Source organism: Pleurodeles waltl, chromosome 4_1, assembly GCF_031143425.1.
Source record: "Pleurodeles waltl isolate 20211129_DDA chromosome 4_1, aPleWal1.hap1.20221129, whole genome shotgun sequence".
Taxonomy (NCBI): domain Eukaryota; kingdom Metazoa; phylum Chordata; class Amphibia; order Caudata; family Salamandridae; genus Pleurodeles; species Pleurodeles waltl.
The window spans coordinates 40,393,998-40,411,448 of NC_090442.1; the positions used below are offsets into that span (position 1 = coordinate 40,393,998).

The window sequence follows — 17,451 nt, forward strand, 5'->3', positions numbered from 1 at the left end:
CAACCATGAAGGGACTCGAACCCTCAATCTTCTAATCCAAAATCAGACGCCTTATCCATTAGGCCACATGGTCACTGACCACAGTATATTTGGGTGTTTAGGGTTAGGTGGTATGAATGGATGTGGAACATATCAATTCCCTTTGCGCAGGACAGGATCCCATACCGTTCTTCATCTTCTTTCCATCAAAGGAGTTTTTTCAAACAATATCTTGATAATTTCCAAAGTTTCATATCTTATGATGTGCTTTTTTGCAGTTAATCCTCCTTTCTTCTTTTATTGAATACTCTGTTTTATGCTGCAATGGTATTTTTGGATTATTTGAAAAGAGAATGAAACTGCTTTGACACTATTTCAGACTTCTCATTTCTTGACTTGCTAATTCGCTCCCTGTATTAGCTTATACAAGTGACATGAACAGGGCCTTGACCTAAGCACGTACCTGAAAGCCTGTCACCACCTCTAGAAATAAAATTAACAGCAGCTCAAAACAATCATTTTGATAGAGAAAATTTCAAGTGAGTCCAAGTTTAATTTCAATAAAGAAAGCTGTATAAAATGACACGCTGCACATTTGGGTAACCAGCATGACTCTTTTCAGTGAAGAAGTGGAATGGTTCTGTTGCAATATACTATCACCCTGGCAAGCTCCTACGAGGAAGAGTAAACAATATGATTAGGTTTTAGCAAAAATGTAATAGTTCAGGGTGTGCACCTCAGATAGACTTAAACTTACACACCCTGGTCTGTGAGAGTAGTGCCCTATCCATTGCGGCATTGAGGGTAATCTGCAAGACAGAGTTCCAAAATCATCCTTTCATCTCAGTTCATGGCCACATAGAGTATTTCTGCAGTCATTTGTTTCACTTTTCTGTCTTTAATTAAACTGCCCATTTTAAACCTCCGGCACCCACCACTTCAATCTTACCGTTTTCGTGCTATCATAGGGCCTTGGAACTTTTGGCAAGTGGACAGAGGCAGTCAGAGAACCACATCACAATACATACTCCTTTGCCTGATACCTTTCGCGACAAATTGCTCTTGGAAAAAGACGTTAACCGGTCCTTGTTCTCAGACAGACACAGAAAGCCTATCACCACCTCTACGAACATATTTCAATCAAACCAATATATATCATTCAACAATTATGCCTCTGTATCAATATAACTACAACTCGAGACAGAAAGGAATTTAAAAAACAATCTGCCCATTTGAATAACCAGCAGAGTTTTAACGACGTACAAATTGAAATGTGACAATTTCAGAGTTCCTCATTCATAAGAAGTCTGTGAGATAGTATCTCAGAAAGATCTCAAGTTTATAGCAAAAATGGTTGTAAGGGTGATTTATACCACACAATTGCAACTAGGTGCCTCAATCTGCAAGAAACCAGTCCTTGACAGATTACACAATTGGGGCAACAGCAAAGGCAGCAATTGTGTCAATCCTTTATGATTCTTCTCCAGTACTATATTTCTTCTGAGGGACAATTTGCATTATTCCTGATGAAAATCATAGAGCTTCTACCCATGCATAGTTTCTGCTTTCTGCACGCACACACTCCCTGCACTGAATCTACCCACAGTTCTGTTCAGAATGATCGTGCCATGTCATATTGTTGTATACGTATTGCATATCCGTGGCATTTATGAAGAGGTACTTTGTTATGGCAGAAAGACAGAACAGTAGCAATGCTGAAGGCATAACGTGACTGATTGTGCAGTTTGCATTGGGCTTTCTTAATGAGTGAGAGTGAAAGGAGTATTGTAAGAGTGCATTTCCAGTTTGTATGTAAAGATAAGTTGGGTGCTGTGAGAAAAAGACTCTACCATGAAGGGACTCGAACCCGCAATCTTCTGACCTGAAGTCAGATGCCTTATTCATTAGGCCACATGGTCACTGACTGCAATACATTTGGGTGTTTAGGGTTAGGTGGTATGAATGGATGTGAAACATATCAATTACAGGTGCGCAGGACAGGATCCCATACCGTTCTTCATCTTCTGTCCATCAAAGGAGTTTTTTCAAACAATATCTAGATAATTTCCGAAGTTTCATATCTTATGCTGTGCTATTTTGCCGTTAATCCTCCTTTCTTCTTTTATTGAATACTCTGTTTCATGCTGCAATGGTATTTTTGGATTATTTGAAAAGAGAATGAAACTGCTTTGACAGTAGTTCAGACTTCCCATTTCTTGATTTGCTAATTTGCTCCCTGAATTAGCTTATACAAGTGACATGAACAGGGCCTTGACCTAAGCACGTACCTGAAAGCCTGTCACCACCTCTAGAAATAAAATTCACAGCAGCTCAAAACATTCATTTTGAAAGAGAATATTTCAAGTGAGTCCATGTTTAATTTCAATAAAGAAAGCTGTAGAAAATGACACGCTGCACATTTGGGTAACCAGCATGACTCTTTTCAGTGAAGAAGTGGAATGGTTCTGTTGCAATATACTATCACCCTGGCAAGCTGCTACGAGGAAGAGTAAACAATATGATTAGGTTTCAGCAAAAATGTTTTAGTTCAGGGTGTGCACCTCAGATAGACTTAAACTTACACACCCTGCTCTGTGAGAGTAGTGCCCTATCCATTGCGGCATTGAGGGTAATCTGCAAGACAGAGTTCCAAAATCATCCTTTCATCTCAGTTCATGGCCACATACAGTATTTCTGCAGTCATTCGTTTCACTTTTCTGTCTTAAATTAAACTGACCATTTTAAACCTCCGGCACCCACCACTTCAATCTTACCGTTTTTGTGCTATCATAGGGCCTTGGAACTTTTGGCAAGTGGACAGAAGCAGTCAGAGAACCACATCACAATACATACTCCTTTGCCTGATACCTTTCACAACAAATTGCTCTTGGAAAAAGACGTTAACCGGTCCTTGCTCTCAGACAGACACAGAAAGCCTATCACCACCTCTACGAACATATTTCAATCAAACCAATATATATCATTCAACAATTATGCCTCTGTATCAATATAACTACAACTCGAGACAAAAAGGAATTTAAAAAACAATCTGCCCATTTGAATAACCAGCATAGTTTTAAGGACGTACAAATTGGAATGTGACAATTTCAGAGTTCCTCATTCATAAGAAGTCTGTGAGATAGTATCTCAGAAAGATCTCAAGTTTATAGCAAAAATGGTTGTAAGGGTGATTTTTACCACACAATTGCAACTAGGTGCCTCAATCTGCAAGAGACCAGTCCTTGACAGATTACACAACTGGGGCAACAGCAAAGGCAGCAATTGTGTCAATCCTTTATGATTCTTCTCTACTACTATACTTTTTCTGAGGGACAATTTGCATTATTCCTGGAGAAAATCATAGAGCTTCTACCCATGCATAGTTTCTGCTTTCTGCACGCACACACTCCCTGCACTGAATCTACCCACAGTTCTGTTCAGAATGATTGTGCCATGTCATATTGTTGTATACGTATTGCATATCCGTGGCATTTATGAAGAGGTACTTTGGTATGGCAGAAAGACAGAAAAGTAGCAATGCTGAAGGCATAACGTGACTGATTGTGCAGTTTGCATTGGGCTTTCTTACTTAGTGAGGGTGAAAGGAGTATTTTAAGAGTGTACCTCCAGTTTGTATATAAAGATAAGTTGGGTGCTGTGAGAAAAAGACTCAACCATGAAGGGACTCGAACCCTCAATCTCCTAATCCAAAATCAGAAGCCTTATCCATTAGGCCACATGGTCACTGACCACAGTATGTTTGGGTGTTTAGGGTTAGGTGGTATGAATGGATGTGAAACATATCAATTACCGTTGCGCAGGACAGGATCCCATACCGTTCTTCATCTTCTTTCCATCAAAGGAGTTTTTTCAAACAATATCTTGATAATTTCCAAAGTATAATATCTTATGATGTGCTTTTTTGCCATTAATCCTCCTTTCTTCTTTTAATGAATACTCTGTTTTATGCTGCAATGGTGTTTTGGGATTATTTGAAAAGAGACTGAAACTGCTTTGACACTAGTTCAGACTTCTCATTTCTTTACTTGCTAATTTGCTCCCTGAATTAGCTTATACAAGGGACATGAACAGGGCCTTGACCTAAGCACGTACCTGAAAGCCTGTCACCACCTCTAGAAATAAAATTCACAGCAGCTCAAAACAATCATTTTGATAGAGAACAGTTCAAGTGAGTCTAAGTTTAATTTCAATAAAGAAAGCTGTATAAAATGACACGCTGCACATTTGGGTAACCAGCATGACTCTTTTCAGTGAAGAAGTGGAATGGTTCTGTTGCAATATACTATCACCCTGGCAAGCTGCTACGAGGAAGAGTAAACACTATGATTAGGTTTCAGCAAAAATGTATTAGTTCAGGGTGTGCACCTCAGATAGACTTAAACTTACACACCCTGGTCTGTGAGAGTAGTGCCCTATCCATTGCGGCATTGAGGGTAATCTGCAAGACAGAGTTCCAAAATCATCCTTTCATCTCAGTTCATGGCCACATACAGTATTTCTGCAGTCATTCGTTTCACTTTTCTGTCTTTAATTAAACTGACCATTTTAAACCTCCACCACCCACCACTTCAATCTTACCGTTTTTCTGCTATCATAGGGCCTTGGAACTTTTGGCAAGTGGACAGAGGCAGTCAGAGAACCACATCACAATACATACTCCTTTGCCTGATATCTTTCACAACAAACTGCTCTTGGAAAAAGACGTTAACCGGTCCTTGCTCTCAGACAGACACAGAAACCTTATCACCACCTCTACGAACATATTTCAATCAAACCAATATATATCATTCAACAATTATGCCTCTGTATCAATATAACTACAACTCGAGACAGAAAGGAATTTAAAAAACAATCTTCCCATTTGAATAACCACCATAGTTTTAAGGACGTACAAATTGGAATGTGACAATTTCAGAGTTCCTCATTCATAAGAAGTCTATGAGATAGTATCTCAGAAAGATCTCAAGTTTATAGCAAAAATGGTTGTAAGGGTTATTTTTACCACACAATTGCAACTAGGTGCCTCAATCTGCAAGAGACCAGTCCTTGACAGATTACTCAACTGGGGCAACAGCAAAGGCAGCAATTGTGTCAATCCTTTATGATTCTTCTCTAGCACTATACTTTTTCTGAGGGACAATTTGCATTATTCCTGGAGAAAATCATAGAGCTTCTACCCATGCATAGTTTCTGCTTTCTGCACGCACACACTCCCTGCACTGAATCTACCCACAGTTCTGTTCAGAATGATTGTGCCATGTCATATTGTTGTATACGTATTGCATATCCGTGGCATTTATGAAGAGGTACTTTGGTATGGCAGAAAGACAGAAAAGTAGCAATGCTGAAGGCATAACATGACTGATTGTGCAGTTTGCATTGGGCTTTCTTAATGAGTGAGAGTGAAAGGAGTATTGTAAGAGTGTGTTTCCAGTTTGTATGTAAAGATAAGTTGGGTGCTGTGAGAAAAAGACTCAACCATGAAGGGACTTGAACCCTCAATCGTCTGATCTGAAGTCAGGCGCCTTATCCATTAGCCCACATGGTCACTGTCTGCAATATGTTTGGGTGTTTAGAGTTAGGTGGTATGAATGGATGTGGAACATATCAATTACAGGTGCGCAGGACAGGATCACATACCGTTCTTCATCTTCTTTCCATCAAAGGAGTTTTTTCAAACAATATCTAGATAATTTCCAAAGTTTCATATCTTATGCTGTGCTTTTTTGCCGTTAATCCTCCTTTCTTCTTTTATTGAATACTCTGTTTTATGCTGCAATGGTATTTTTGGATTATTTGAAAAGAGAATGAAACTGCTTTAGCAGTAGTTCAGACTTCCCATTTCTTGACTTGCTAATTTGCTCCCTGAATTAGCTTATACAAGTGACATGAACAGGGCCTTGACCTAAGCACGTACCTGAAAGCCTGTCACCACCTCTAGAAATAAAATTCACAGCAGCTCAAAACATTCATTTTGAAAGAGAATATTTCAAGTGAGTCCAAGTTTAATTTCAATAAAGAAAGCTGTATAAAATGACACGCTGCACATTTGGGTAACCAGCATGACTCTTTTCAGTGAAGAAGTGGAATGGTTCTGTTGCAATATACTATCACCCTGGCAAGCTGCTACGAGGAAGAGTAAACAATATGATTATGTTTCAGCAAAAATGTATTAGTTCAGGGTGTGCACCTCAGATAGACTTAAACTTACACACCCTGGTCTGTGAGAGTAGTGCCCTATCCATTGCGGCATTGAGGGTAATCTGCAAGACAGAGTTAAAAAATCATCCTTTCATCTCAGTTCATGGCCACATACAGTATTTCTGCAGTCATTCGTTTCACTTTTCTGTCCTTAATTAAACTGACCATTTTAAACCTCCGGCACCCACCACTTCAATCTTACCGTTTTTGTGCTATCATAGGGCCTTGGAACTTTTGGCAAGTGGACAGAAGCAGTCAGAGAACCACATCACAATACATACTCCTTTGCCTGATACCTTTCACAACAAATTGCTCTTGGAAAAAGACGTTAACCGGTCCTTGCTCTCAGACAGACACAGAAAGCCTATCACCACCTCTACAAACATATTTAAATCAAACCAATATATATCATTCGACAATTATGCCTCTGTATCAATATAACTACAAGTCGAGACAGAAAGGAATTTAAAAAACAATCTGCCCATTTGAATAACCAGCAGAGTTTTAACGACGTACAAATTGAAATGTGACAATTTCAGAGTTCCTCATTCATAAGAAGTCTGTGAGATAGTATCTCAGAAAGATCTCAAGTTTATAGCAAAAATGGTTGTAAGGGTGATTTATACCACACAATTGCAACTAGGTGCCTCAAACTGCAAGAGACCAGTCCTTGACAGATTACACAATTGGGGCAACAGCAAAGGCAGCAATTGTGTCAATTCTTTATGATTCTTCTCCAGTACTATATTTTTTCTGAGGGACAATTTGCATTATTCCTGATGAAAATCATAGAGCTTCTACCCATGCATAGTTTCTGCTTTCTGCACGCACACACTCCCTGCACTGAATCTACCCACAGTTCTGTTCAGAATGATTGTGCCAAGTCATTTTGTTGTATACGTATTGCATATCCGTGGCATTTATGAAGAGGTACTTTGGTATGGCAGAAAGACAGAAAAGTAGCAATGCTGAAGGCATAACGTGACTGATTGTGCAGTTTGCATTGGGCTTTCTTAATGAGTGAGAGTGAAAGGAGTATTGTAAGAGTGCATTTCCAGTTTGTATGTAAAGATAAGTTGGGTGCTGTGAGAAAAAGACTCTACCATGAAGGGACTCGAACCCGCAATCTTCTGACCTGAAGTCAGATGCCTTATTCATTAGGCCACATGGTCACTGACTGCAATACATTTGGGTGTTTAGGGTTAGGTGGTATGAATGGATGTGAAACATATCAATTACAGGTGCGCAGGACAGGATCCCATACCGTTCTTCATCTTCTGTCCATCAAAGGAGTTTTTTCAAACAATATCTAGATACTTTCCGAAGTTTCATATCTTATGCTGTGCTTTTTTGCCGTTAATCCTCCTTTCTTCTTTTATTGAATACTCTGTTTCATGCTGCAATGGTATTTTTGGATTATTTGAAAAGAGAATGAAACTGCTTTGACAGTAGTTCAGACTTCCCATTTCTTGATTTGCTAATTTGCTCCCTGAATTAGCTTATACAAGTGACATGAACAGGGCCTTGACCTAAGCACGTACCTGAAAGCCTGTCACCACCTCTAGAAATAAAATTCACAGCAGCTCAAAACATTCATTTTGAAAGAGAATATTTCAAGTGAGTCCATGTTTAATTTCAATAAAGAAAGCTGTAGAAAATGACACGCTGCACATTTGGGTAACCAGCATGACTCTTTTCAGTGAAGAAGTGGAATGGTTCTGTTGCAATATACTATCACCCTGGCAAGCTGCTACGAGGAAGAGTAAACAATATGATTAGGTTTCAGCAAAAATGTTTTAGTTCAGGGTGTGCACCTCAGATAGACTTAAACTTACACACCCTGCTCTGTGAGAGTAGTGCCCTATCCATTGCGGCATTGAGGGTAATCTGCAAGACAGAGTTCCAAAATCATCCTTTCATCTCAGTTCATGGCCACATACAGTATTTCTGCAGTCATTCGTTTCACTTTTCTGTCTTAAATTAAACTGACCATTTTAAACCTCCGGCACCCACCACTTCAATCTTACCGTTTTTGTGCTATCATAGGGCCTTGGAACTTTTGGCAAGTGGACAGAAGCAGTCAGAGAACCACATCACAATACATACTCCTTTGCCTGATACCTTTCACAACAAATTGCTCTTGGAAAAAGACGTTAACCGGTCCTTGCTCTCAGACAGACACAGAAAGCCTATCACCACCTCTACGAACATATTTCAATCAAACCAATATATATCATTCAACAATTATGCCTCTGTATCAATATAACTACAACTCGAGACAAAAAGGAATTTAAAAAACAATCTGCCCATTTGAATAACCAGCATAGTTTTAAGGACGTACAAATTGGAATGTGACAATTTCAGAGTTCCTCATTCATAAGAAGTCTGTGAGATAGTATCTCAGAAAGATCTCAAGTTTATAGCAAAAATGGTTGTAAGGGTGATTTTTACCACACAATTGCAACTAGGTGCCTCAATCTGCAAGAGACCAGTCCTTGACAGATTACACAACTGGGGCAACAGCAAAGGCAGCAATTGTGTCAATCCTTTATGATTCTTCTCTACTACTATACTTTTTCTGAGGGACAATTTGCATTATTCCTGGAGAAAATCATAGAGCTTCTACCCATGCATAGTTTCTGCTTTCTGCACGCACACACTCCCTGCACTGAATCTACCCACAGTTCTGTTCAGAATGATTGTGCCATGTCATATTGTTGTATACGTATTGCATATCCGTGGCATTTATGAAGAGGTACTTTGGTATGGCAGAAAGACAGAAAAGTAGCAATGCTGAAGGCATAACGTGACTGATTGTGCAGTTTGCATTGGGCTTTCTTACTTAGTGAGGGTGAAAGGAGTATTTTAAGAGTGTACCTCCAGTTTGTATATAAAGATAAGTTGGGTGCTGTGAGAAAAAGACTCAACCATGAAGGGACTCGAACCCTCAATCTCCTAATCCAAAGTCAGAAGCCTTATCCATTAGGCCACATGGTCACTGACCACAGTATGTTTGGGTGTTTAGGGTTAGGTGGTATGAATGGATGTGAAACATATCAATTACCGTTGCGCAGGACAGGATCCCATACCGTTCTTCATCTTCTTTCCATCAAAGGAGTTTTTTCAAACAATATCTTGATAATTTCCAAAGTATAATATCTTATGATGTGCTTTTTTGCCATTAATCCTCCTTTCTTCTTTTAATGAATACTCTGTTTTATGCTGCAATGGTGTTTTGGGATTATTTGAAAAGAGACTGAAACTGCTTTGACACTAGTTCAGACTTCTCATTTCTTTACTTGCTAATTTGCTCCCTGAATTAGCTTATACAAGGGACATGAACAGGGCCTTGACCTAAGCACGTACCTGAAAGCCTGTCACCACCTCTAGAAATAAAATTCACAGCAGCTCAAAACAATCATTTTGATAGAGAACATTTCAAGTGAGTCTAAGTTTAATTTCAATAAAGAAAGCTGTATAAAATGACACGCTGCACATTTGGGTAACCAGCATGACTCTTTTCAGTGAAGAAGTGGAATGGTTCTGTTGCAATATACTATCACCCTGGCAAGCTGCTACGAGGAAGAGTAAACACTATGATTAGGTTTCAGCAAAAATGTATTAGTTCAGGGTGTGCACCTCAGATAGACTTAAACTTACACACCCTGGTCTGTGAGAGTAGTGCCCTATCCATTGCGGCATTGAGGGTAATCTGCAAGACAGAGTTCCAAAATCATCCTTTCATCTCAGTTCATGGCCACATACAGTATTTCTGCAGTCATTCGTTTCACTTTTCTGTCTTTAATTAAACTGACCATTTTAAACCTCCACCACCCACCACTTCAATCTTACCGTTTTTCTGCTATCATAGGGCCTTGGAACTTTTGGCAAGTGGACAGAGGCAGTCAGAGAACCACATCACAATACATACTCCTTTGCCTGATATCTTTCACAACAAACTGCTCTTGGAAAAATACGTTAACCGGTCCTTGCTCTCAGACAGACACAGAAACCTTATCACCACCTCTACGAACATATTTCAATCAAACCAATATATATCATTCAACAATTATGCCTCTGTATCAATATAACTACAACTCGAGACAGAAAGGAATTTAAAAAACAATCTTCCCATTTGAATAACCACCATAGTTTTAAGGACGTACAAATTGGAATGTGACAATTTCAGAGTTCCTCATTCATAAGAAGTCTATGAGATAGTATCTCAGAAAGATCTCAAGTTTATAGCAAAAATGGTTGTAAGGGTTATTTTTACCACACAATTGCAACTAGGTGCCTCAATCTGCAAGAGACCAGTCCTTGACAGATTACTCAACTGGGGCAACAGCAAAGGCAGCAATTGTGTCAATCCTTTATGATTCTTCTCTAGCACTATACTTTTTCTGAGGGACAATTTGCATTATTCCTGGAGAAAATCATAGAGCTTCTACCCATGCATAGTTTCTGCTTTCTGCACGCACACACTCCCTGCACTGAATCTACCCACAGTTCTGTTCAGAATGATTGTGCCATGTCATATTGTTGTATACGTATTGCATATCCGTGGCATTTATGAAGAGGTACTTTGGTATGGCAGAAAGACAGAAAAGTAGCAATGCTGAAGGCATAACATGACTGATTGTGCAGTTTGCATTGGGCTTTCTTAATGAGTGAGAGTGAAAGGAGTATTGTAAGAGTGTGTTTCCAGTTTGTATGTAAAGATAAGTTGGGTGCTGTGAGAAAAAGACTCAACCATGAAGGGACTTGAACCCTCAATCGTCTGATCTGAAGTCAGGCGCCTTATCCATTAGCCCACATGGTCACTGTCTGCAATATGTTTGGGTGTTTAGAGTTAGGTGGTATGAATGGATGTGGAACATATCAATTACAGGTGCGCAGGACAGGATCACATACCGTTCTTCATCTTCTTTCCATCAAAGGAGTTTTTTCAAACAATATCTAGATAATTTCCAAAGTTTCATATCTTATGCTGTGCTTTTTTGCCGTTAATCCTCCTTTCTTCTTTTATTGAATACTCTGTTTTATGCTGCAATGGTATTTTTGGATTATTTGAAAAGAGAATGAAACTGCTTTAGCAGTAGTTCAGACTTCCCATTTCTTGACTTGCTAATTTGCTCCCTGAATTAGCTTATACAAGTGACATGAACAGGGCCTTGACCTAAGCACGTACCTGAAAGCCTGTCACCACCTCTAGAAATAAAATTCACAGCAGCTCAAAACATTCATTTTGAAAGAGAATATTTCAAGTGAGTCCAAGTTTAATTTCAATAAAGAAAGCTGTATAAAATGACACGCTGCACATTTGGGTAACCAGCATGACTCTTTTCAGTGAAGAAGTGGAATGGTTCTGTTGCAATATACTATCACCCTGGCAAGCTGCTACGAGGAAGAGTAAACAATATGATTATGTTTCAGCAAAAATGTATTAGTTCAGGGTGTGCACCTCAGATAGACTTAAACTTACACACCCTGGTCTGTGAGAGTAGTGCCCTATCCATTGCGGCATTGAGGGTAATCTGCAAGACAGAGTTAAAAAATCATCCTTTCATCTCAGTTCATGGCCACATACAGTATTTCTGCAGTCATTCGTTTCACTTTTCTGTCCTTAATTAAACTGACCATTTTAAACCTCCGGCACCCACCACTTCAATCTTACCGTTTTTGTGCTATCATAGGGCCTTGGAACTTTTGGCAAGTGGACAGAAGCAGTCAGAGAACCACATCACAATACATACTCCTTTGCCTGATACCTTTCACAACAAATTGCTCTTGGAAAAAGACGTTAACCGGTCCTTGCTCTCAGACAGACACAGAAAGCCTATCACCACCTCTACAAACATATTTAAATCAAACCAATATATATCATTCGACAATTATGCCTCTGTATCAATATAACTACAAGTCGAGACAGAAAGGAATTTAAAAAACAATCTGCCCATTTGAATAACCAGCAGAGTTTTAACGACGTACAAATTGAAATGTGACAATTTCAGAGTTCCTCATTCATAAGAAGTCTGTGAGATAGTATCTCAGAAAGATCTCAAGTTTATAGCAAAAATGGTTGTAAGGGTGATTTATACCACACAATTGCAACTAGGTGCCTCAAACTGCAAGAGACCAGTCCTTGACAGATTACACAATTGGGGCAACAGCAAAGGCAGCAATTGTGTCAATTCTTTATGATTCTTCTCCAGTACTATATTTTTTCTGAGGGACAATTTGCATTATTCCTGATGAAAATCATAGAGCTTCTACCCATGCATAGTTTCTGCTTTCTGCACGCACACACTCCCTGCACTGAATCTACCCACAGTTCTGTTCAGAATGATTGTGCCAAGTCATTTTGTTGTATACGTATTGCATATCCGTGGCATTTATGAAGAGGTACTTTGGTATGGCAGAAAGACAGAAAAGTAGCAATGCTGAAGGCATAACGTGACTGATTGTGCAGTTTGCATTGGGCTTTCTTAATGAGTGAGAGTGAAAGGAGTATTTTAAGAGTGTGCCTCCAGTTTGTATGTAAAGATAAGTTGGGTGCTGTGAGAAAAAGACTCAACCATGAAGGGACTCGAACCCTCAATCTTCTAATCCAAAGTCAGACGCCTTATCCATTAGGCCACATGGTCACTGACCACAGTATATTTGGGTGTTTAGGGTTAGGTGGTATGAATGGATGTGGAACATATCAATTCCCTTTGCGCAGGACAGGATCCCATACCGTTCTTCATCTTCTTTCCATCAAAGGAGTTTTTTCAAACAATATCTTGATAATTTCCAAAGTTTCATATCTTATGATGTGCTTTTTTGCCGTTAATCCTCCTTTCTTCTTTTATTGAATACTCTGTTTTATGCTGCAATGGTATTTTTGGATTATTTGAAAAGAGAATGAAACTGCTTTGACACTATTTCAGACTTCTCATTTCTTGACTTGCTAATTCGCTCCCTGTATTAGCTTATACAAGTGACATGAACAGGGCCTTGACCTAAGCACGTACCTGAAAGCCTGTCACCACCTCTAGAAATAAAATTAACAGCAGCTCCAAACAATCATTTTGAGAGAGAAAATTTCAAGTGAGTCCAAGTTTAATTTCAATAAAGAAAGCTGTATAAAATGACACGCTGCACATTTGGGTAACCAGCATGACTCTTTTCAGTGAAGAAGTGGAATGGTTCTGTTGCAATATACTATCACCCTGGAAAGCTCCTACGAGGAAGAGTAAACAATATGATTAGGTTTTAGCAAAAATGTAATAGTTCAGGGTGTGCACCTCAGATAGACTTAAACTTACACACCCTGGTCTGTGAGAGTAGTGCCCTATCCATTGCGGCATTGAGGGTAATCTGCAAGACAGAGTTCCAAAATCATCCTTTCATCTCAGTTCATGGCCACATAGAGTATTTCTGCAGTCATTCGTTTCACTTTTCTGTCTTTAATTAAACTGCCCATTTTAAACCTCCGGCACCCACCACTTCAATCTTACCGTTTTCGTGCTATCATAGGGCCTTGGAACTTTTGGCAAGTGGACAGAGGCAGTCAGAGAACCACATCACAATACATACTCCTTTGCCTGATACCTTTCGCGACAAATTGCTCTTGGAAAAAGACGTTAACCGGTCCTTGTTCTCAGACAGACACAGAAAGCCTATCACCACCTCTACGAACATATTTCAATCAAACCAATATATATCATTCAACAATTATGCCTCTGTATCAATATAACTACAACTCGAGACAGAAAGGAATTTAAAAAACAATCTGCCCATTTGAATAACCAGCAGAGTTTTAACGACGTACAAATTGAAATGTGACAATTTCAGAGTTCCTCATTCATAAGAAGTCTGTGAGATAGTATCTCAGAAAGATCTCAAGTTTATAGCAAAAATGGTTGTAAGGGTGATTTATACCACACAATTGCAACTAGGTGCCTCAATCTGCAAGAAACCAGTCCTTGACAGATTACACAACTGGGGCAACAGCAAAGGCAGCAATTGTGTCAATCCTTTATGATTCTTCTCCAGTACTATATTTCTTCTGAGGGACAATTTGCATTATTCCTGATGAAAATCATAGAGCTTCTACCCATGCATAGTTTCTGCTTTCTGCACGCACACACTCCCTGCACTGAATCTACCCACAGTTCTGTTCAGAATGATCGTGCCATGCCATATTGTTGTATACGTATTGCATATCCGTGGCATTTATGAAGAGGTACTTTGTTATGGCAGAAAGACAGAACAGTAGCAATGCTGAAGACATAACATGACTAGTTATGCAGTTTGCATTGGGCTTTCTTAATGAGTGAGAGTGAAAGGAGTATTGTAAGAGTGTGTTTCCAGTTTGTATGTAAAGATAAATTGGGTGCTGTGAGAAAAAGACTCTACCATGAAGGGACTCGAACCCTCAATCTTCTGACCTGAAGTCAGATGCCTTATTCATTAGGCCACATGGTCACTGACTGCAATATGTTTGGGTGTTTAGGGTTAGGTGGTATGAATGGATGTGAAACATATCAATTACAGGTGCGCAGGACAGGATCCCATACCGTTCTTCATCTTCTGTCCATCAAAGGAGTTTTTTCAAACAATATCTAGATAATTTCCGAAGTTTCATATCTTATGCTGTGCTTTTTTGCCGTTAATCCTCCTTTCTTCTTTTATTGAATACTCTGTTTCATGCTGCAATGGTATTTTTGGATTATTTGAAAAGAGAATGAAACTGCTTTGACAGTAGTTCAGACTTCCCATTTCTTGACTTGCTAATTTGCTCCCTGAATTAGCTTATACAAGTGACATGAACAGGGCCTTGACCTAAGCACGTACCTGAAAGCCTGTCACCACCTCTAGAAATAAAATTCACAGCAGCTCAAAACATTCATTTTGAAAGAGAATATTTCAAGTGAGTCAATGTTTAATTTCAATAAAGAAAGCTGTAGAAAATGACACGCTGCACATTTGGGAAACCAGCATGACTCTTTTCAGTGAAGAAGTGGAATGGTTCTGTTGCAATATACTATCACCCTGGCAAGCTGCTACGAGGAAGAGTAAACAATATGATTAGGTTTCAGCAAAAATGTATTAGTTCAGGGTGTGCACCTCAGATAGACTTAAACTTACACACCCTGCTCTGTGAGAGTAGTGCCCTATCCATTGCGGCATTGAGGGTAATCTGCAAGACAGAGTTCCAAAATCATCCTTTCATCTCAGTTCATGGCCACATACAGTATTTCTGCAGTCATTCGTTTCACTTTTCTGTCTTAAATTAAACTGACCATTTTAAACCTCCGGCACCCACCACTTCAATCTTACCGTTTTTGTGCTATCATAGGGCCTTGGAACTTTTGGCAAGTGGACAGAAGCAGTCAGAGAACCACATCACAATACATACTCCTTTGCCTGATACCTTTCACAACAAATTGCTCTTGGAAAAAGACGTTAACCGGTCCTTGCTCTCAGACAGACACAGAAAGCCTATCACCACCTCTACGAACATATTTCAATCAAACCAATATATATCATTAAACAATTATGCCTCTGTATCAATATAACTACAACTCGAGACAAAAAGGAATTTAAAAAACAATCTGCCCATTTGAATAACCAGCATAGTTTTAAGGACGTACAAATTGGAATGTGACAATTTCAGAGTTCCTCATTCATAAGAAGTCTGTGAGATAGTATCTCAGAAAGATCTCAAGTTTATAGCAAAAATGGTTGTAAGGGTGATTTATACCACACAATTGCAACTAGGTGCCTCAAACTGCAAGAGACCAGTCCTTGACAGATTACACAATTGGGGCAACAGCAAAGGCAGCAATTGTGTCAATTCTTTATGATTCTTCTCCAGTACTATATTTTTTCTGAGGGACAATTTGCATTATTCCTGATGAAAATCATAGAGCTTCTACCCATGCATAGTTTCTGCTTTCTGCACGCACACACTCCCTGCACTGAATCTACCCACAGTTCTGTTCAGAATGATTGTGCCATGTCATATTGTTGTATACGTATTGCATATCCGTGGCATTTATGAAGAGGTACTTTGGTATGGCAGAAAGACAGAAAAGTAGCAATGCTGAAGGCATAACGTGACTGATTGTGCAGTTTGCATTGGGCTTCCTTAATGAGTGAGAGTGAAAGGAGTATTTTAAGAGTGTGCCTCCAGTTTGTATGTAAAGATAAGTTGGGTGCTGTGAGAAAAAGACTCAACCATGAAGGGACTCGAACCCTCAATCTTCTAATCCAAAGTCAGACGCCTTATCCATTAGGCCACATGGTCACTAACCACAGTATATTTGGGTGTTTAGGGTTAGGTGGTATGAATGGATGTGGAACATATCAATTCCCTTTGCGCAGGACAGGATCCCATACCGTTCTTCATCTTCTTTCCATCAAAGGAGTTTTTTCAAACAATATCTTGATAATTTCCAAAGTTTCATATCTTATGATGTGCTTTTTTGCCGTTAATCCTCCTTTCTTCTTTTATTGAATACTCTGTTTTATGCTGCAATGGTATTTTTGGATTATTTGAAAAGAGAATGAAACTGCTTTGACACTATTTCAGACTTCTCATTTCTTGACTTGCTAATTCGCAACCTGTATTAGCTTATACAAGTGACATGAACAGGGCCTTGACCTAAGCACGTACCTGAAAGCCTGTCACCACCTCTAGAAATAAAATTAACAGCAGCTCAAAACAATCATTTTGATAGAGAAAATTTCAAATGAGTCCAAGTTTAATTTCAATAAAGAAAGCTGTATAAAATGACACGCTGCACATTTGGGTAACCAGCATGACTCTTTTCAGTGAAGAAGTGGAATGGTTCTGTTGCAATATACTATCACCCTGGCAAGCTCCTACGAGGAAGAGTAAACAATATGATTAGGTTTTAGCAAAAATGTAATAGTTCAGGGTGTGCACCTCAGATAGACTTAAACTTACACACCCTGGTCTGTGAGAGTAGTGCCCTATCCATTGCGGCATTGAGGGTAATCTGCAAGACAGAGTTCCAAAATCATCCTTTCATCTCAGTTCATGGCCACATAGAGTATTTCTGCAGTCATTCGTTTCACTTTTCTGTCTTTAATTAAACTGCCCATTTGAAACCTCCGGCACCCACCACTTCAATCTTACCGTTTTCGTGCTATCATAGGGCCTTGGAACTTTTGGCAAGTGGACAGAGGCAGTCAGAGAACCACATCACAATACATACTCCTTTGCCTGATACCTTT

General features: G+C 39.3%; 4 non-coding genes across 4 annotated transcripts; all 4 read right to left on the reverse strand.

The window, feature by feature from the left end:
* Nucleotides 1-73, reverse strand: TRNAQ-UUG (transfer RNA glutamine (anticodon UUG)). Its single transcript has one exon. It is a non-coding gene; the product is annotated as a tRNA-Gln (tRNA).
* A 9,052-nt stretch (nt 74-9,125) lies between these two features.
* On the reverse strand, nt 9,126-9,198 carry TRNAQ-UUG (transfer RNA glutamine (anticodon UUG)). The gene has a single exon. It is a non-coding gene; the product is annotated as a tRNA-Gln (tRNA).
* A 3,577-nt stretch (nt 9,199-12,775) lies between these two features.
* On the reverse strand, nt 12,776-12,848 carry TRNAQ-UUG (transfer RNA glutamine (anticodon UUG)). The gene has a single exon. It is a non-coding gene; the product is annotated as a tRNA-Gln (tRNA).
* A 3,577-nt stretch (nt 12,849-16,425) lies between these two features.
* Nucleotides 16,426-16,498, reverse strand: TRNAQ-UUG (transfer RNA glutamine (anticodon UUG)). Its single transcript has one exon. It is a non-coding gene; the product is annotated as a tRNA-Gln (tRNA).
* Nucleotides 16,499-17,451: the final 953 nt, after the last annotated feature.